The sequence below is a fragment of the Astatotilapia calliptera genome, chromosome 16, assembly GCF_900246225.1.
Source record: "Astatotilapia calliptera chromosome 16, fAstCal1.2, whole genome shotgun sequence".
Taxonomy (NCBI): domain Eukaryota; kingdom Metazoa; phylum Chordata; class Actinopteri; order Cichliformes; family Cichlidae; genus Astatotilapia; species Astatotilapia calliptera.
The window spans coordinates 7,619,592-7,642,522 of NC_039317.1; the positions used below are offsets into that span (position 1 = coordinate 7,619,592).

Sequence of the window (22,931 nt, forward strand, 5' to 3'; positions counted from 1 at the left end):
ATTGTTTCGACCACTTATATGCAGCTCAACGTGGCAAAGACCAAGGAATTGATTGTGGATTTTAGGAAGACTAGGAAACCCTTGACCCCTGTTTCAATCCACGGGGTCAATGTGGAAATTGTGGAGGACTATAAATACCTTGGAGTACACATAGACAATAAACTGGACTGGGCACGGTGGTTAGCACTGTTGCCGCACAAGGTCCTGAGTTCAATTTCACCATCAGGCTGGGATCTTTCTGTGTTCAGTTTGCATGTTCTGTTTGCGTGGGTTCTCTCTGGGTACTCCGGCTTCCTCCCACCATCCAAAGACATGCACTTAAGTAAGTAAGTAAGTAAAATTTATTTATATAGCGCTTTTCACAGATAAAAAAATGACAAAGTGCTTTACAACACAGGAAATGGAAATATAAAAACAATATAACTGTCATGAATCGCTGTGCGGCAGGCAGGAGTTGGACCCAAAGTGCAGGACTCACAGACTCAGGGAGGTGAACTCAAAACTCAGCTTTATTTGCTGGCAGGGAAAAAACATACAAACTAATCTAAACTGGGAACTTGGAAAACTCACAGAGAGACACACAGGGAGATCCACACAGCATGAGGGACGACGTCACGCCGAACAGAGGGAGACGCAGACAGAAATACACAGAGGGTAAACGAGGAAAGTGGGAACACACGGGGAACACAGGTGACACTGATAATCATAACGAGACAGGGCGGGGTGAACTGAACATGACATGTACAGGCGTGAGAGTCACAAAGTAAACAGGAAGTGCACAGAGGTTCAGACAGGAGGAGAGAGAGCACGGGGAAAACACAGACATAACGGGCTGGGGAAACATGAAACAACCACAAAGGGAGACGAGGGCTCATAAATACACAGAGGGCACACAGGGGGTAAAAGCCATGAAGGGAAAACACTTAGGGAACAACACAACAGGGCAACTCAGAAAACATGGCCTAAATAAGGAATAAAATACAAACATACAAGAAAACCAAGAACACTGGGCCAACATGGCCCAGGACCATGACAATAACAGTAAATAAAACAATATAAAACTATAAAACTATAAAAATAGCATAAGAAGAAATTAATCAAATGCTTTTCTAAATAAAAATGTCTTCAGCTGTTTCTTAAAAGAATCAATGGAGTCCGTTCAGCGAAGAGACAGTGGGAGAGAATTCCACAACCGTGGTGCCACAGTCTGAAAGGCCCGATCACCACGAGTTTTAAAACGAGTGCGCGGTACCACCAGCAGTCTCTGATCTAATGACCTTAAAGCCCGAGAAGATGTATGTGGTTTCAGCAGGTCAGATAAATATTGAGGAGCTTGACCATGTAGGGCCCTAAAGGTTAGAACTAAAATTTTAAAATGAAACCTAAAATTTACAGGCAACCAGTGAAGGGAGGCCAAGACTGGAGTGATATGCGATCTTCTCTTGGTGCCTGTTAAGAGACGTGCTTTAAGGCTGATTTGTGAAAACAAGTAAAAAGGCCATTACAATAGTCTAAACGAGAAGAAATAAAAGCATGAATAATCATCTCAAGTTCAAGCTTTGATATCATTAGTCTGAGTTTAGAAATATTCCGTAAATGATAAAAACAGTTTCGGACCAGCTGCTTAGACTGCTGCTCGAGCGACATCGAGCTGTCAAATATGACACCGGGGTTTCTAAGGCTTGACTTTACATAAGGGTCTAAGAAGCTGATATGCTGTCTAATTTCTGGGACCATGTGGTCTGGAGCAATAATTAGAGTTTCTGTTTTATCAGAGTTTAGTTGGAGAAAATTGTTATTTAACCATTTGTTGATTTCTGTCAGGCAGAAGTGGGGATAGGTTAATTGATTAATCTAAATTGCCCATAGGTGTGAGTGTGAATGGTTGTCTGTCAGATGTGGGATGATTCCTTCATGATTTATGCAAAATGAGCAAACCCTGTAGAAGAAAGTATGCATGCAGATGGATGTGAGGGAAACTCATTGTCACACCAAATCACACACTGCAATTAATGTCACCTCTTTTTTTCTTCTGCAACCTGGACCATGCTTTTCACAACATATCCATAAAGTGTAACTTTCCATAAACATAACCCTTCTGTAGTTGCCATGAACAGCCCTAATAGAAAATAAGACTTAAATAAACTAGAGCACAAGATTGAGAAAAATACTTAATTATCCTCATTTATAACAGTCTTAAAAATGTTATGAGTGCTGACACTGAACCGCTGATGTAGCTACATGGCCAGCTTATCTGGGCAGAGCTCAGCAGAGCATAAACATGGAAAGAAATAACTAAATATAACAAATGTGAGGGGAAATTGGTTTATGTTTTGTGTGAAAGAAAATAAAAAATATTAGCCAATACATTGGATTATCAGATTTTTAAATCGCAAAATATTGGTATCAGTATCAGTTTTCAAAATCCTTTTATGATGGGGGTCTATTTTCTATTGATATCACAGCAATATGTGTACAAACGCTTAGTGGAAGGAGAAAATAAGCACCTCAGCCTGTGCATCTGTTTACAGAGCGTCAAACAAACGTTAGCATTTGCCACAACAGTCTGGTTCTGCTGTTAAAAGGGGGTTCTTCCTTCCCACTGTTGCAAAGCGCTTCCTCAACATGGGTTGCTTGATCGTTGCAGTTTTCTCCAGAATATTGTAGGGACTTTACCTCGATGACGATATTATTCCTTATAGAAAAATGTTTAAAATATCCGTCAAAATGAGATAAAGGGGAGTAGTCCTAGACTCACATTTTTAAAAGTCCATGCAGATGATGTCTCAAATGCTCAGACACTTCATTGTGGACAGAACAAAGCAGACGCTTGTATAACTCTACCTTCTTAAAAACTCTTTGTCTGCTTGTCTTTGTCAGTTGTCTGTCTGGCATTATGCAAGCTTGAGTGAGTCATGATCCAATTAGACAAATCTAAGCCCAGACCTAAAATTGGCCAGTGTTTAAGAAGTTGGACTTATGCAACTTTGCCATCTTTGTACACAGTCATCCAGTGTGATGTGACAGCTGGCGTTTTATACATTAAATATCTATTCATCATCATAAAGGCTAGGGGCTATCTGCATCAAAGTTCAAGAGTTCCAAGATAAACGGTAGATGTGTTGGCCTCTAATGGTGTATGGTCTGTATGGTGAGTGCAGGATTCATTTTTTCAGCACATTTTTGCTCAGGTTGCATTAAATGTGAAAAATTGTAAAATATTTAGGCTATTTATGTCATTTGCAACATCAAAATGAAAATGCCAAATATAGAAAACATGAACATATCTATTAAAAATAAATGTCCTTAAATATCTTATAGAAAGATAGTTTTTCTACCATGACATCAGAATATAATCCTTTCATATACACTCAAAAAAATGAATGAGGTGGATTGTTCAGTGTATATTAATTATTTATTTTCATTTTACTTAAAATATATGTTTTTGTTAAGTTAACATATGTTTTTCTAATCAAGTCTACGTAATTGTGTCTATTATTCAACGTACATAATACTAATGTGTTACTTGATCGCATAACATTTAAGTTAAGTCAATTAGGATCGATATACCTTGTATATCCACAAGGTGGCAGTAATGCAAAAACAGTTGTAATGAAACCGCGCAGAACAAGAAGGTTTCACGGCTTGTGCCTGCTCATGCGCAAGACTTCAAATTTAACTGAAAAAGGCTGTTTTGGCGCCAAGCTACTGTTTCTTTGAGAGGTAAGACCACTTTTTTTCTTTGACTATGTTGTGTAGTATCTATATGTCCAGCATGGTTATATTTTGCGTTTGTCTTACAAGACATGTTATATCGTTTGCGTGCGCTTGTTTTACATTAGTTTTACTGGGTCCTGGACATGCTTATTTTGTGGACTGTGTAAGAAACATTTTTATTGTTTTTTGTTTTATTAAGGGATTAGCTACAGGGGTTCATGGGGTTATTCTTTCAAGGGGTTATTTTTCCATTTGCTTTCTTGGGATTCCTTTTCTGTAATCCGAGAGTCGGAAATATCGAATAGGATAGCAAGGATAGCATAAAGTGACATTTAAAATCCAAAAAGTCAAGGGCGAAAGCCACTGTGACACCATTGTTCTGCTCTATCAGTAATCTGTATTATGTAAAAATGGTCTGTAAATACAGCATGTTTCCTAGCGGAGTTATACATATCAATGTAGTTATAAATTACAGTTTGTGAAAGTACACACTTAATTTTTTTAATAAAATTATTCAAGACATATGAGTGGACAGACAATGGAGGTCGACAGACCTGGTGATAATTGCTTCTATAGAAAGTTAGCACATGGCAGTGTCAATCTCTTGCTTTTCTTCTGAGTAGTATTTTATTTAGTTGTAATTCAAACAATAATTTGCTTCTTGAAATTAAGTAATGAATTTCTTGTTTTACTTTATAAATTTCAGATCCTGCCTTTACCTGCTCCCTCCTATACTGATGTGGTGTATGTGGTATTGCTGAGCTTGTATGTGGTATGTGAACTGTTATACTTTTGAAAACAAAACTGTTTTATAAGTTAAGTTTTCTTTTGTGACCCATCCCATGCCCCTGTTATTTCTTCTCCACATCTGAACCATGGTAAAGGTTGCAGTTCAAGGGCCTGAGGCATGAAATTCTTTTCAGATCAGCTGTGATCAATATTTTTTGGAACTTGATAAATAACAATAAAAGCTGTAATGGCTCCATTAGCATTTTGTGTAAATGTTTGTGTTAAAATTATAGCTTTAATGAGGTCTTACTACATTAGTTTTAGTTTGTATATGTGTACATATAGTATGTATATTTACAGTACAGTATGTTGTGTTTGTTGACATATTTTCAGGTGGAAGCAGAATATGTGAGGATTACTACTGCTGCACATGTTCCAAGGCTTTTTACACAACTTGACCAATACACTGACCAGCTCATAAAAGTCTTCAAGAAAAAAGGAGGCGTTGCAGGGAAGAAAATTAGACAAACTTTGGCCCCAGCCACACAGGTGCGTTATTCTGTTGGTAGCAAAATATTATGGCTAATAAGATCATTTTCAAATTTAAACAGCTAGTGTATGGTAGCTGCACAGTGCACTTACATTTATATTAAGCAAGACAAAGTTTGGTACTCAAAACGTTGGAAAATTTAAATTACCTAAACATATGTAAAATCTGATCCCTTGATTTAGGTTAAACCAGAAGTGAATGTTTTTATGTTATGTTTTGAATGCAAAAAAGATGATGTATTAGTTTGTCTTTACCTCCATTATGGACATATATAATGTGGTGGAAACCCTGCCCAACAGGTTAACTATTCATGTCCATGTGATGATTAGTTGGTCTTGTGTACATGTCTATCTGTGCAGTGGATATGTCATTCATTTTGCGTATAATGTGAGTTTCTGTCATCCTAAAGTATATCTGTTTTCTCTTCCTGTATCTCTGCCACTCTCTACAGAAGGAAAGTATTGAAAAGGGGAGGGAGTGTGTCCTCAGGGCACTACCTTTTTACCTGAATGAAGACCCAAGCATCCTCTTCAAAGAATAATTGGTTGGTAATTTTAGTTTAGTTTTTTATCTGTATTAAACCAAATTTTGAATAACTAATGTTGTTGCATGTTGTTGTTGTTGTAATTTGCATGGAACCTGTTTAAATGTTTTGGGAAATCTTCTTGTATACCCAAACTATTTATATTTATCGTTGAATCTGTAGTCTGAAATAGTGGCACACTGGGGTGCATGTTCCTAATATTGTGTTTACGTCATTAAAGGGTAGCTTTGGCCCTTTTTCTTTCTTTTTTTAAAACTGGATGCCATTTTTCTATGTTTTTGTGTCTAAGCTACAGCTGTTCAGAGGGAGCTGGAACAAATTACCCTTGCTATCTTTACCATCGAAAGAGCTGATGCCAGCACTCCTCCAGCCGATGTGGGTATAACCATCTAGTGTGTCCTGCATGACCTGGAAGACCTGGCCTCTGCATGTGCACTCTTAATGGGTGGGATATATGCACTGAATCTCAGTTAACCTCAAGACTGAAAGCTTTCTTTGAAGTACTTCAGAAGCTCTTCCTTCATCTGTATGTCAGCATACTCTTGACCAAGGTACAGTTGCTCAAGAATAAACTGAATGAATAAGCCAACCTTTAATTTGGATGATGAATGTTCTGTCAGATGGACAGAAGTTTTTCGGAGGCTGAATGGGAATAAAATGGTAATTTGTAAATGACAGATAACGGGAAAATTACATTTAAGAGAAATTTAGAACATTTTGAAAAGTTTGTAAACTACTACAATTTGAGAGATTTTACTGTTGTGGGGGGCTAGTAAGAGACAATCAAAAGTATTGAGATTTAAAGGATTTAATTGAGAGATGATACTGCACCAGAAATGTTGAAGGGTGGTGTGTATATTAGCGTTCAAGGCATATTGTTATGAGGTGGAAATATGTTCATATTCAGTTTGTGTTACATTGTGTGCATTGTAAAGGTAATTGCAATACATACTAAAAATAAGGGTAAGTTAGGAGGTTGATCTGATATCCTCGTGTTGGTGTTGTTCCCAGATCATCATACTAAATGTTGTTCCAGGATCAACATTGCAAGTGACCAATCAGAATGTTGTGACGTCATACTTTTGCGACTTCGGGAAAAACCGGCGTAAAACAAAAAACTGTACTTAAGCTGCGTGAAACCGCCTCTGTCCGCCGATCAACTGACCCTAACCCTAACCGTAACCCTTTAATAAACAGTAAGCAGAATTGATATTGTCCTTGCAGTGTTTAATGACATATGTCTGAATACAGACAGTGGAAAAATGTCAGTCCTAGTTTTACTGGATCTCAGTGCAGCATTTGATACAGTTGACCACAACATATTACTCAAACGACTGGAGAACTGGACAGGTCTTTCAGGAACTGTACTAAACTGGTTCAAAACATACGTAGAAAACAGGAAATACTTTGTATCAATAGGTAACTTCAAATCTGAGCAGACAAGTATCACATGTGGAGTTCCCCAAGGTTCCATCTTGGGACCCCTTCTGTTTAACATCTACATGCTCCCACTGGCACAGATTATAAACAACAACAAAATAAACTATCACAGCTATGCAGATGACACACAAATATATATCACAATGTCACCAGGAGACCGAGGCCCTGTACAGGCTCTTGGTAAATGCATTGAGGAAATCAATGACTGGTTGTGCCACAATTTTCTCCAGCTAAACAAAAACAAAACTGAGGTAATAGTCTTTGGCGCCAAAGAAAAACGATTACAGGTCACCAGAGAACTTCAATCTATACATCTAAAAACCACAAACCAGGCGAGAAATTTGGGTGTAGTGATGGATGCAGACCTAAACTTAGAAAAACACATTAAGACAATAACAAAGTCAGCTTACTATCACCTCAAGAATATATCAAGGATAAAAGATCTGATGTCTCAACAGGACCTGGAAAAACTAGTCCATGCATCTTTAGTAGGCTTGATTACTGTAACAGCATCTTTACAGGTCTACCTAAAAAATCAGTCAGACAACTACAGCTCATTCAGAACTCTGCTGCTCGAGTCCTCACTAAGACCAAAAAAGTGGACCACATCAGTCCAGCTCTGAGGTCCTTACACTGGCTGCCTGTCCGTCAGAGGATAGACTTTAAAGTTCTGATGCTGGCCTATAAAGCTCTGAATGGTTTAGGACCAAAATACATCAATGACCTCCTGACCCAGTATGAACCATCCAGATCCCTCAGGTCATCTGGATCCGGTCTTTTATCAGTTCCCAGAGTCAGAACCAGACACGGAGAAGCTGCATTCAGCTTTTATGCTCCTTATATCTGGAACAAACTCCCAGAAAGCCTCAGATCAGCTGAAACACTCAGTTTATTTAAATCCAGGTTGAAGACTCACCTGTTCTCAGCTGCATTTGAATAAAGCACCAAATCCACACTTTAAGCTTAAATTTCAAAACTTACATTTAACTACTGATTTTATCTACTGTTCTGATTTTATCTGTTTTGATTTTATATACTGTTTTGTTTGTTTGTTTGTTAATTAGTTAGTTAGTTTATTTGCTTGTTTTAATCAATTTTAAATCATGCTTTTTATTTGTTCTTGTTTCTAATGTCTCTGTAAAGCACTTTGAATCACCTTGTTGTTGAATTGTGCTATACAAATAAACTTGCCTTGCCTTGCCTTGCCTTGCAACATTGGAATTTCATAAATGCACGAATGGCTTGGCGCGCAAAAGAATAACGTCACAACAATGTGACAACATTTTCATGATGGTCTGGGAACAACACCAACACGAGGATATCAGATCATCCAAGTTGGGAATGCAGGATGAATGTATATTTTGTGGACTTTTAAAGACAAACAATTGTTTCCATGTTAAAATGTTTACATCTGAAGTTTTTTGCCCAAACACTAGTAAAATAAATGTTGACAGTGGCAAGTGTTAAATGGTTACTGCTGTGCTGTTGCAAAAAAACTGAACGCTGACAAGCTGTTTTATTGTTAGACCATAATGTTGGCATGTTTTGTTAAAGTTTTATTTGGGATGGTGATGTAATTTTCTTTGATTGCTAATATCAGTGGACTATTTATTATTATTATTATTATTATTATTGTTGTTGTTGTTGTTGTTGTTGTTGTTACATAAATTTTTTTTAAATTGAGGTGGACACTTCACTTTGCATTGTTAAAGGAAAGCACTTCATTGGCATTGTGTTACTGGACTGACCCTAAGCAATCATTGCAAATAGCAACTTTGCTATCCATTTTAGACACTAAAAGAAAAAAACACTCACAGACCTTACTAGCATCACATGTGCATAACTCAAGTGTCATCTTATCAATGTGTTATGTGATCTTCAATGCATTTTTTTTTCTCTCTTCTATTTCTGGTAGATACAGACATTTAATTTAAAGTCTTGATGTTGCATCTGTCTACATACTGTTAATTACTAACCCTAATGAGCTGTTGTGTTTTATTTTGGACTGGGTTTACACAAATGCTCACTGAATGTGTTGGCAATAAAAGAAATTTTAAAAAATAAGTTGGATGTACTTAATTCATTTGTGTGGAACCTGTTGACAAAATAGATTTATGTAAAACTAATTAATAAAGCACAAGGTGGCTGAAAATATAATATTTGAATTAATCTAACTTAAATTTAACATTTTACTGCCACAAATAAGAAATGTGTTGAAGTAACTAATCTAAACTATCTAACCTGAAAATATATCATCTTTGTTCATACAACATAACTTGAGTTAGTTAGTCTTAAATATGTCTTGTTAATCTTAAGTAGTTTTTTTAAATTAGATGAACTAAAGATTTTTGCTTTAAACTAACATAATTCAATTTCGTGGAACCTGTTGACAAAATAATTTTAATTAAAGTCAACGTTTCATTTTTTTGAGTGTACATACGTATTGCTTATATAAACTGCTGAAAATGGAGTCAAGCCAGATCTAAACAGACAGAGAGAGAGAAGGAGTCCAAATAAGCGATCATGTGCCGTCAAAATATCTTATCTTATCTTAATGCCAGATTCCTGCAGTTCACAGCTTATCACAACAAGCGGGTGGATTTCTGGGGAGTGGTGGGGGGCAGAGTGTCAACACAGGTTTAATAGAATCACAGAAAATCCTTTTTTTAAACTCACACTACTACTTTCATATGTTTTCACCATAATTTAAACGCCTAAAGAACATCTAAGGCTCTGTCTCCTTTCACAAATTTATCAAATAAAATAGGGCAGCATGACAGACACCATAATTCTCAGTGTGTTTATGTCTATAATTTGAAGGGCTACATCTTAGACTCTACAGGCCTCTGTTAGTTAATGTTAAATGTTAAAATCTATGAGAGTACAATTAGAAAAAGCCTGAACAGGTGTGGCTTGTTTAGGAAAGTTTCCAGGTCTCTTCTCTCTAAAACGAACATCGACCAAAGTATTCTAGAGTCAAATGTGAGGCTATCGTCCAACAACCCAAGACTGGTCAAAAAATGGGTCTTGCAGCAAGACTTAGAGCAGGGGTGGGGAACTTCAGGCCTCAAGGGCCGGTGTCCTGCAGGTTTTAGATGTGTCCTTGATCCAACACAGCTTATTTAAATGGCTAAATGAACTCATCAACATGTCTTGAAGTTCCCCAGAGGGCTGATAATAAACTAATCATTTGATTCAGGTGTGGTGACCCAGGGTGATATCTAAAACCTGCAGGACACCGGCTCTTGAGGCCTGGAGTTCCCCACCGCTGCCTTAGAGAGTTGTGCTTAAAAAAATGCAATCCTCAAGGAATTGAGGCAACGCTGAAAATAAGAGTGGGCCAAAATTTCTACCACAACGATGTAAGAGACTGATAAAGTCATACTGAAATGATTACTTCAAGCTATAGCTGCTAAAGGTGGTTCCGCAAGCTATTAAATCATGAGCTGTACTTAGTTTTTCTGTACTGCACAGAGTCATGTGAAAAGTTTCTTTTTCAGATGACTGTACTTCTTTCTTCCTTACTAGAAGTAATAGTATAGAAAAACGTAGGAGGATCACTGTTTATATGATTAACCTTTAACAAAATCAAACAACATATGCTGTTACACAAAACTGTCGTTCCTAACGAAGCATTTAGACTGATTAGTTGTTATTGGAGGAGCTTTAATTGCACTTTCAGTGATACAAAAGGTTGCTGTAAAGTCAAGCAACATTATCTTCACTTATTTCTGTTTTGCACACAGAGAATGGCCTCTTAGTTGTAGATTATCTCACAATCAGTTGAAATATAAGTGCACAAATATAACACGAACTTTTGACCTGATTTGACTTCTACCCTCTTCATGTTTTTAACATGTGAAACCCTGGCTGTTTAAATCTGTGTTTTTGAGTGTCAGTGATACACTAAAGCTTCATGACTTTAAATCGTTCTGTCAGCCATATCAGCATCTTAACAAGGTTAATAATTTGAGTCTTTTTAGTGGGGGGTCTTTTTGTGACTGAACCCTTTATGGCACTGATGATTGTCATAGTGAACAAACACTGCTCCGGGCCTGCTGAAGTCATGTCTGAAGGATGAAAGTAACACAAGAACAAAACTGTAACTGAAGCCTGATAATCACTCACCAGGTCTGGGTCTTACAACTGTTATGGTTTGCCATGCTATTTATCATGTCTGTTTTTCTTTTATTCTGGATTTTTGACTGAACCCATTAAAACATTCTCAGAAGACCATAATCCTTTCAACCATGCCTTTACCGGGAACAGCATCTAATGTCCTTCCCGGAGCGGTGGAAAGATTTTTTTTTTTTTGTGTCGGGCATCCTTCTGTTTTGGTTTCCACGCACCTAAACCTGTAACCAAGGCTAAACCGTGGCAGTGTGAGCAATGATAATCCTGCTGTGACATTCAGAAACACACAGACAGATGGACAGCTTTGCCAAATATGCTGCATTCTAAATAACTCAGCATGTACACCCTGCCAGTCACGGGATGAGCAAGGAACCCAGAGACAGATGTAGAGTACCTCACACGTTTACTTTAGGAAACTGCAGTATCATTGTAGACTGGAGTATGCTCTTGGTTCAAGCGGGTCATGAAGCTCAGCTGGCTCGTGTTATGACCTGCCTTCTATACGTCTCATTATCAGATCTAACAGAGGCTTCACTAGTACATCGACCTGATTACAGTGAATGAACGTCTGCAGGCCACTTTGCAACCCATTTCAAATCTAAGGTCCTCCTAAAGGCTGTGTCCCAGTTCTTCCCTGATAATGAATTAACAAAACATCTAAAAACAAACAAACAAAAACTATCCTCTACACATAATTATACTAAAGGCTGATTCACACTAAGCATGTTGCGAAAAAGTGATGCAAATTTCCAAATTTTTCTTACTGAACACATTGTGTTTTTGCGGAAAATTCACTGTGAAAAAAACAAGATTCTGGGTGCAGGGAGCTTTTCATGGTTTCATCCAGGTGTTGAAGCTGTATCGTGGTTGCTTTCATGGATATTTCAGGATGTCACTGGGGCAGTTTGAACTTGGCAGAGTTGGGACCACATCTGAGGAGGAAGGGAAATGAGAGGAAGACAAAAATGAGTGGAAAGCCTGTTATGGAGACTGAATGTAGCCTCATCTCACAGTGACAAACTGCTGATGAACATCCACAGCAAACATTGACTGAGTTGATTCATTTCTACTGCTGACTGAAAGGACTGTAACACAAACCCTGTCCTCAACTTTTAATGCTGTGAACTTTCTGACTGTTTCAACATTTTTTTCTTTGCCAAAACAAAACAACAACAACAACAACAATAACAAAAAAACCCAAAAACGGACCGAGTGACAAATCTAGAGCTTTTGGAACAAACCTTTGCTGCTTAGCAGATTAGTCAGTTTATGCTGTTACACAGATGGGTGCTGTTCACTGTGGGAGAAAAAAGAAAAAAAAGCCATTTTGTGCAGACCTGCCTTAGTTTGCAGGTCTTTTGGTCGCTCTTTCTCTCTCTGTGTGTGGATGAGTTTGTGGGTGAAACTAACAACTCTCTTCTCAGTGTAGTCGTGGTCCAGCGAGGACCCAGGCACACAAACTGTTTTTTATCTCCAGTCAGTGGCAGCGTTTAAACCTGGCTCTCATCTCCGCTTGTTGTCAGGGTGTTAACCTACCAAACATGGTAGCGTAGCGCGGGTAACCTTGCAGTTTTGATTAATGATATGTTAAACTGCCTGCTCTGTATTTGCGTACCTGTATTTACCTCTCCGTTTCCTCCTTCATAGAGATTCCTGTTTGGTGTGCTGTTGGAGTACTTACGCCTAAACCTCTGTAGAGCCTGTAATGTTTCTAGGAAGGCTTCGTGGTTTATTGAGCCAACTTAAAGACAGTTTTCTGGCACAAAAGTGACTCTCTGCTTACCTGGCTGGATTAGACTCACAATCTATGTTGGTTGAGAGGAAGTTATGTTCAGAGTTTCGGTTTAAAATAGTAAAAAATGCTTCTGCTGGGAGAACACATTTTATATGTGCAACTTGTTAAGCCCCACCCACAGTTTTATATATATGTATATATGTATATGTACGTAGCACAACGGTTCTCTGTGTTATTAAACATGTGAGTGCTCTCTATTTAAATACATGAGTGTGTGTACAGCATCCCTCCATACAAGGCTTAAATATCTCTTTATAATGGTGCCTATTATCACTTCAGCATAGTGTATTTGAATAGCACAGTCTGCTGTGGCAGCAGAGGGTAGAGGTTAAGAACACCAGTGTGCGGTCTGTCTGTGGGAAGAGCAGTGGGTGACACTGACACACACCCATTCAGACAGACAGAAACACACACATATGAAGCACGGTTTATTTGATCCTTTGCCTTAGTTTGTTTGCTATCTTTGGTTCTCACACTCTTCTTTTTGTTTTTGTCATTTTGCTACTTAAACTGTCTTTGACAGGTTGTTCTGATAAGCCTCAGGACCAATAAAGAGGCTTATGATGATCTGCTACCCCCTCTTCTCTCCCTTCTCTTGCTGACCCCTAAACCTTGGAATCATAGAGATTAGGAGGCAGTGGAAATTAGTCCTATTTAAAAAGAAAACAAGGATGTGTCAATTACACTTCCTTGTCTGCACACCAGTGGTGTTTTTCCTTCTTTTCCACCACTGGTGACAGTTTGGATGACACTATCAGTCTTCTTTATGACCCCCAGTCATCTTTTTCTTCTATCATTCTCCTCCTTTTGCCCTCAGCCCCTCCTCCCGTTTGGCCCTTTCCACCTGACTAGCCAATGGCACCAGACGGACTAGTCTGGGTATGGAATGAACGGCCAAAAGGAGGGGTGGGAATGACTGACCAGGCAGGACCAAACACCCTGCCCGCCAGACAGACAAGTAGAGAGCCTGAGAGTAGTGGGTTGAAACTTAGTTTAAGAAAATTTGGCTTTTCTTATTATTTAATGGGCATTTTGTAATTAAAGCTTGTCTTCTTGTTGGTATATCTCAGTGGATCTACATGCATGCTGCAGGGGTGGAGACTGAGACTTGTGAGAAAGACCGCAGGACAAAGAATAAAACGGAAGACACAAATATTAAAGTTTAAGGAGGAGGAAAATTAAGGGTCGACGTCGGTTTAGCTGGTTCACTCTGTCAGCAGAGATGCACAATGCCAGCAGGAGCACAGAGGTTTACTGACATGGAGATGTTAGTGGGGATGGAGGATGAGCAGGTTGACACTACAAGGAGCAGGGCTGGGAGCTGTGTGGAGTTTCACAGTATCAAGGTAAGTTTTCCTTTTGCTTTCAAGCTCTCTGGGATCAACAGCCTTTCCAGAAAATTGTATTTGTAGATTATGATGACACTGCGAAAATAACACACCACAGTGGGTAATGCATATTTTGTGTTTGGGAATTTCACAGGTCTTGTCACAGGAATAAATAAGAATGTTTTACCTGTTTTCACCTTTGGAGAATCAGTGCTGAGGAGGACTGAATCTATTCTAACAGCCCAACACACTAAAACCCTTTGATCAGTCTGTATGTTTGCTGCAGGTGTAGTGGGGGAACACATGCCGAAAACTTCTCCAAAAGTGTTTTGTTTCATAACCATGTGTTTTAATGCAGATTTGAATCTCTGCAGCTCAGTAAAGTACACACAACATTTTCAGTCTTTAGAAGGATGTTTGGTCGTTATTGCAGCTACTTCTCTTTGCCTCTGTTAAAGCCAGCAGACCAGAACAGATCTGTATATGATTGGAAAGAGGTGAGCGGTTTGGGGAGGGTCTGGAACATGTTGCCAGATTCTTTGTCAGTAAATGCAGCCGAACATGACACACACACACACACACATATATATATATATATATATATATATATATATATATATATATATATATATATATATATATATATATATATATATGTGTGTGTAAATATATTTGCACAGCTCTACACTGCATTAATGGCCTCAAAGTCTTACAGCAGCTGGTAAAACAGTAAATTCAGTTTTTATTTAATGGCACCTTTTGACACTTTAAGATTTCTCTGCAGCTTACATCTAAACAACTTTCTATTTTAAGGAAGGTCAATAAAATTTAGATTTAATATAGCAAGCTGAAAAAGTTTAAGCTAAAAAGAGTTAAAATAAAGACTTGTACACCAAGGACACTTACCATTTACATGTTTTTACTCTCAAAATACGAGATGCCTGATTTAGTTTGAAGGATGTTTTTGGCAATACTGAACTTGACTCATCCCAAGATGTCACAGTTCTTCCCAATTCCATCATGTGAAATGTAAATCTCTCTTATTTAGACAGAAAAATGTTCTGGATGTTAAAAGCCTGGCAGTACTGAAAGTTACAAGCACATTTTAAACATTTTTAGTTTCACCTTTATTTACAGTTTAGGCACTAAACCTGTTTGGATTTGGATAAACATCATGGTTTGAAAAAAAATATTGGGTTATAAAATCAAGAAAAAAAATTTTTCTTGCAAGCCATGACATCTTTTAGCTGCAGTCCAGTGAAATCAGCTGATCTCAGTGCCGGCCTACATCAGCTGATATCAATCTATGTCTCAGATAGGCACATCTGCATTAAGCTGTTTTAGCTTGCCCACTGTTGCGCCAATCCATGTCAATTCAAGCTTCTCCTTCTAGCTCTGTCTCTGACTTAATCAGTGTCAGCAATCCATTTTCTTCCAGTTATCTAATTCAGACCGTATCCCAGATGCCATAGGACAAGAAGTAAGGTACCTCCTGGAAGCTGGAGTACCCAGAGAGAACCCAAGCCGAGAATTTGCAAAGAAAGATTCCCGACTGGATTCAAACCCAGGACCTTTTTGCTGTGACAACAATGCTGACCAGTGCACCACCTCACCATTTGTCTGTGACATGTCTGTAGTTAATAATGCCTCTCTTCAGTGTTTGGCTTTTCATGTATGCACATGTTAGAGTAGGGAGTTCCCAGAACCACAGCATAATGCCAAATGCAAATTAGAGACAACACAGATGCCAAAGCACATCTGCATACATTTGAAACACCAGCACCTTTTTAAACAAAAACTACAGTCTTTGACACCCTGGAAATGATAACAGGCTGGAACATACGGAGAGCCTGAATAACCACGGTGAGGTCTGCTTTAGATCAGCTCTGGCAGAAATTAGTCAGGCTTCTAACTTTGCTGCATTTGTCAGTCTTAATCCTTTTGGAAAGAAACAATGACTATGTATATATGTTACCCTTTTAGTACTGCATTTAAATGTCATTTATGACTCCACCTTACCTTTGATAAATTGCACACATGGAACACATCTAAACCTGAATCCTGGCTGAAACCCTGCAAGCTTTCTCAAGGATTACTAATATTGTACTATAACTTAATGTAGCACTATCCAGGTGTCATTCGCTGGCCTCAGCCCTGTCCTCACTGACTCAACAGCAGGTCTGCTGCACACCTAGGAATCTCTCTCATTCTATTACCGTGCAGTAAATAAACTTGCAATTTAAGAAGGGTCACGTGGATAGCATTGAAACACAGCAATGAAATGTTGCACAGGAAGCCTGCCTTTTTCATTCTTATTTCTTCCTTTATTTTACTGTGCTGTAAAAAAAAAGTTACATTTACCATTGTTATGCTGGTTGCCCTTAATTTCTAACTGTGTTGTGTTCACACACACACACACACACACACACACACACACACACACACACACACACACACACACACACACACACACACACACTCATTTGCGTGTATGGGATTACAGCAGTGTAAATGTGAGTTAGTGTGTACAGTAGAAGGTCAGGTGGCATCATGTGAGGCCCACAGACTGGGCAGACACAGAGGAATGCTGTTTTTGTGTGTTGTGAGACCACCTGCTCTTTGTTCAGAAACCTGGCTGAGAGGAGTCCTATTGTATCCCCCTACAGATAATAGAGCTGGTTTTAGCAGCTCAACTTTTATATATATATGGATTATGTATGGGTTTGATTTTACAAATGCAAAATGAGATAAATTAGCATAGTGTAGCCTAATGTAAAGTCGTCACATTTCGGGCCAATAAGAATTGAACAGAAACTTTGTGTTTGAATGATCTCTGTAAGCACTGGGAACACAAACATCAGGACTCATTAATTATTATGTGCATAGAAATGTTCTTAATTTGCGTGTATAACAAGTGCTCAGACACAAACAATTTCTTCTGACACTATTTTCTGTATGTCATTCTGAGTGAGATAAAAGTAAGATAAAAAGCAAAATAATATGTTGAACCCCCCCCCCCTCCGCCAAAAGTTCAAAAGTAATTGGACAATTCACTGAAAGCAGTTGCATGGTCGGTTGAAACCTGCTTTCTTGATATTCTGGGACAAATGAAGCAGACATAAAATCTGAAACTTATTCAAAGTGCTGAACTGTAACACATAGCTTTCCACTGTAATTTGAAATATTCGGCCCAAAGAGATTTCAGAGTAGGTGAGCAAGGCCATCATTGGGTTACATCATGGTTACAAAAAAACAACTTCACAGTAGAGCTGGGCGATAGAACGATAACGATATGTATCGCGATAGACCTCGCCGCTCTTGTCCTCTTAAAAAAAAAAAAAAAAAAAGGTCAGCCAATCTAAATTAAGTAGCGCAGAGCCGAACCAATCACAGCCGCAGCGTCACGTTGCGTGACTTGTTACGTACAGCACAAGTGCCAAGCCGCACGTGTGTTTGTTTGGGAAGCAGCCAGCGGGTAATGGAGGAAATGAGTGTACCGACTAGAAAAATCAACCGAGCGTGACCAAAGAGAAAACAGATGATGGTTCCAATGCCGGAGAGATTGTCGAACGGAAGAGCCATAGAAGTTCCGTAGTGTGAAGGTATTTCGGCTATTTCAAGTCTGACAAAAACAGAGTAGCGTGCACTGTAAATTGTGCCGAAAGCAAGTCTGGAAATACAATAAACTGGTGCATACGTCACACTGTGCGCCACGTTATTGTTTCGGTGAAATGAATTTCTACAATACTGTTAATTCTACTCTCTGCAGTGTTTAAATGCTTACATATACACACAGTTACTGTCCCTCCACACATACGACTCGGTTCTGCTTCTATGCCCCAGCTTTGTTTACTTTTTCCCACCGAGGCTTCTAGACTTCTGATTGGCCAACATTTCTGCACGGTTAGGAATCTAGCGCCACCTGCTGCTTTGGCATGTTCATAGCAGCGTTTTCCTTCATTTCTGCCTTTATGTGTGGACGGATTATTTTTTTAAACGAAAACGGAAAATCTCAGTTTTCAAAAATACCCGTGTACGTAGCCTCAGTCTCTGACTGGAAGCGCTAATTCGTCATTCGGCTTTTGTCAGACTAAAGTAACTGTTACAACTGTTTGAAAAGCTCAGCTATACAACAAGGAGCGATTGAGAATTTCCTTTTAGTTCTCAGTTTATTTGATATTGACAAAAGTTAGTCAGTTTTGTCTGTTCTTCTGTAAAACAAACTAAGATTTATTTTTAGAATTAATATTTTGTTTCTAAGTGGAATTGACAATTTAGTCTGTTTCGTTAGTTCTGTTTTGAAACTTAAACGCTTTAGCGGCTGCCTTTTGTGTAGTTTGCAATATTTGCCTTTATTTATCTGAAAAAGTCTCATGTTCCTTAAGTACATCTACCCTGTTGAACTTATTATGGGAAATAAATATTTAAATAAAAACAAGCTGCTGATTATTTCACATTTTACTTGTGAGCAACGGCACATTTAAATCTTACAAATATAGTTATTTGGCTTATATCGTGATAGATATCGTTATCGCCTGAAATGAAAAAAACATATCGTGATATGAAAAAATCTCATATCGCCCAGCTCTACTTCACAGCAAGTGAAGAACACTCTCGAAGTGGTAGTCTGATCATTGTCTACAACATGAGATCAGTGGAAATACAGATGGTTTAGAAATAGGTGCAAACCACTGGTTACACTAAGTTCTGTAAGATCTATAAGAATCTGCACGGTTAGGAAAAAAACATGGAATCAAGATGTACTTGAACTACAAAAAATTCAAAGAGAAAAATATGGAGAAGAAGAAAAACAGCTTATGATCCAAACATAACACATCTATCAGACATGGTGGAGACAATGTTACGACATGGGTGTGGTATGGCTGCCAGTGATACTGGACCACTGTTGTTTATTGATGATGTGAGTGTTGAATGAATTATGAAGTGTTCACTGCTCAGATTCAGCTGATCAGACAGAACCTCACAGTGCAAACAGATAATGACCCAAAGCAAGCGTTGAAAGAATTATGCAAGGCAAATAAATTGGATATTCCTCAATGGCAAGGTCAGTGATCTGATCTCAGTCCAGTGATTTAAAGTTGTTTAATTCAAAACTGAAGGCAGAAGGACCCACAAACAGGCAACGACTGAAGGTGGCTGCCATAAAGGCCTAGCAGACCATCTCAATGGAGGAAACAGCATGTGGTGATGCCCATGAATCTAGACTTCAGGGAGCCATTGACTGGAAAGAATTTTCATCCAAGTGTTGAAAACAGTTATTATTTCAAAAATAATAATAAAAGCATTTTATTTGAAAAACTGCACAAAGTATTTAGACTTAAATATTTTACCTTTATCTTTTCTAATATAGTAAATAAAAGCATCAATAATAGCCATGAACGTTAATCTAGTAACTCTGATGCAATTGAACTTTAAAATAACATTTGACAGTAATTCTACCAAAACAGAAACAAAGCCCAACAAATTGGCAGCTTTTTCAGTGAAACAGAGCACACTAATGGTCTTTAAGCTGCATTAAACCTGCTGAAGTTATTGGACAAACATCCCTAAGTGATACAGCCCATTGGTAAGAAATGAGGCTTAAAGCATGACAGGCCATCAGTTTCAGGGTTATTTTATATATTTAGCCAATGTGTAAAATCAGCTGTGTTAAATATTGATGTCTTATGTAAGTAAATATTGCTTTAATTTGCTTAGCATTTAATAAATGTATGTATATTTGCATTTTCTGTGAAATCTGGGCTTCGTTATTGGTAAGAAAACATTGGTTTATCCCAGACTTATGGGTTTAGAATTTGTGTATCTTCACAATGTGTGGATGCTCATTGCCCAACAGTGTACTACAGTGCCAGCCCAGTGAAAACTAAACTGTACAGTATTATATAATGATTAAAAAAGTGCAACATGCTGCAACAAAAACCCCACATGAGCCCTGAGCTGTTATAATAAATCATTCTTTACAGATGTAGTAGAATATAATAGAGTGTAATACCTTATGGCTAAAGGGCCATGCAACAGCATGAGCGTTTATGGGATATTGTTTACTTTACATCAACTTCATAGACAGGATTTTTAGATTATAAAGTATACAGGTGATTACCAACTGTCGTAATGCATGGAAAAAGTGCTTTGGGCTGGTGGGTGCTTAAAAGCTTCCTTCATATACTGCAAGTCACATAAACTTTATATTGCAGGGAACAGTTTTATGAACAATGTTACTCAGTTTTAATTCGGTCTTTTAGTACAATGTGAAAAAATAATTAGTGTGCTTTTGAAACTTACATCAGCTGTACAAACCATTACAGTAAATATCCAGTCTGCAGTTTGTCAAATCTTATGTTATTACAAGTGAACACAGTGTCGAGTTTTTAAATCAGCCACTCACAGAGCATTTAGCGTCCAACAATGAAGTAATACTGAAAAAAAAGGAGCACAGGCTTAATGTTCACGATGATGGATGACACAGCTTAGGCGCGTTTTTAAGAGGCTCGTTGTAACATTGCACGGCAATTACTGAGCGAACGGTTTCCTGCGCATTTGACGAAATACAAGAAAAAAAAAACTAAAACATGCATTCAAAACAAAAAAGTTTGAAAGACGAGAGCGTATACGTGATTTGCAGATAAGGAGCTAAAGTTTGCAAACACGCAGTCCTTCCAGCGGGAGGTTAAATACATTTTCCAAAATACGCTTCGAAACATCAACACGTTTGCTCTGGTAGAGGAGGAAAGCCATGAGCAAAGCTGCGTGATGCAGAGGCCAGGGGGCGATCTGTTTGTGTTCAACACAGCCCGCTCATACCATGAGTGAGCTGTCTGATGCTACATCAGTTATGCAGGCATCAGCATGCGCACACGCATACACACATACAGTGAGTTTGAAGTTCAGTAGCCATGAAGTCCAGTGTATTATTAAAGTTATCTCTTGACTCTTCCAGGTATATCATTACTGCCCTTAAGTCATAACAAATCAGGCCTTACTGATGCACTGTATATGCATTTAGACGTGTATGGTGCCTGTGTATATGTTCAGTCCTGAGTGTCCATGTGAGGATTCAGGGGGAGTTAGCAATCATAGTATATGAAAATATCTAATTTCTCTTGAGTGAATAAGTCCAACATCTAAGTGTTTTTCTGTGTGTGGTTTATTTGTGAAGACTCATCTGAATTTAAGGCCTTGGAAGTGAGTGAGGGCATTTATGGAAAGTTATTGGTTTGTCCTCAGTGAGGAGCAGACCTTCAAATGGTTGGTTGATAGTTGAGATTTGTTTTGAGCTTGGAATCACCCCGGGGATACATCTCATCTGTATTACTGATTTACTCATAATTTTACTGAATCTTCCATCAGTAATATTTTTTTCATGAAGCAGATAGCTGATTCTGGGACACTTCTGACAGGTGCTGTGTTGTGCCTGGAGGAATCACAAGTACCATCTTGTGTAGCCATGACAAGGCAGCATGTTTTAATGCTTTGTTTCTTGTTCTGTTTAATCTCAAAAAGCCCCTAAAAACAGTCAATGATCACTGTCGGCCTCTCTCGGTTTTTATTACCGCTGATCATTTTAAAGCTCAGTTTTTAAAACCTTATGATGCAACTACAGCCCAACCCATGCAGCAGTATATTAATGACTAACCTCATATTATGAATGGATGGATTATCTCAGTTGTTCTCCTGACTGAAGTTTGGTCCATTTACAGCATCCTGCCATGCGATTGCATTTGTCCCTAACCTTCGGGAACCCTCAAGTTAACTTTTATCGAGTGGAAAAAGTTAGCGTTCATCCTCCAGCTTCACTGTTTATATTATGCTAACTTAGCTGTGTTGCTAGCGATCACGTAGCAGATCAGCAGCTAGCCAAACCTCAGTAACTCTACAAAAGTCACTGCTGTTTAGTTTTCTGTCTTTATTTATGTCGGAAGTGATAGCAGAGCTGTACGTCTTAACTTTTTTCAGAAATGCCTCAGTCAGAACATGGTATATTATATTTATATGGAAACTAGTGAGCTAACTCCCTGCTAATGTCTAACTCCGTTAAATTTCATAAATTTGATTTTCATGGATGCTTGTATTTTAAACTTAATTGTTACACCTGGTAGAGCAGCGACATTGATCATTTTATTTTAGACATTTTTTTTAAACTCTCAGTGATGCTGCAGTGATTGTGTGACTTAGGGACCTGCAGCAGAGTTTAGGCCCAGGCACAGCTAATGACGTCAGACTTAGGCTACATCCACACGTACCTAGGTATTTTTGAAAACGCAGATTTTTCTATGCGTTTGCACCTTTCGTCCACACGTAAACGGCGTTTTTGGTCACTGAAAACGCAGATCTTTAAAAACTCCGGCCAGGGTGGATATTTTTGAAAACTCCGTTTTTGCATTTACGTGTGGACGAGAAAAACGCAGAAAACGCAGCGTCAAAGGTGTGCGCCTTTTTTGACGTCACACTATGCGCCACGTTATTGTTTCGGTGAAATGAATTTCTACAATACTGTTACTGTTAATTGTACTCTCTGCAGTGTTTAAATGCTTACATATACACAGACAGTTACTGTCCCTCCACACATACGACTCGGTTCTGCTTCTATGCCCCAGCTTTGTTTACTATTTGCCACCAAGGCTTCTAGACTTCTGATTTGCCAACATTTCTACACGGTTAGGAATATATCGCCAC

The 22,931-nt window shown here is 38.4% G+C and overlaps 1 long non-coding RNA gene across 2 annotated transcripts; it reads left to right on the forward strand.

Annotated features, from left to right (window-relative positions):
- The first annotated feature begins 3,413 nt into the window (after window positions 1-3,413).
- Window positions 3,414-6,535, forward strand: LOC113008474 (uncharacterized). 2 transcript variants are annotated; one of them, XR_003270022.1, is made up of 5 exons: window positions 3,414-3,723; window positions 4,424-4,489; window positions 4,840-4,995; window positions 5,448-5,540; window positions 5,830-6,535. It is a non-coding gene; the product is annotated as an uncharacterized LOC113008474 (long non-coding RNA). The 2 variants fall into 2 exon arrangements; XR_003270021.1 differs by having other exon boundaries at window positions 4,840-5,540.
- The last annotated feature ends 16,396 nt before the right edge of the window (window positions 6,536-22,931 follow it).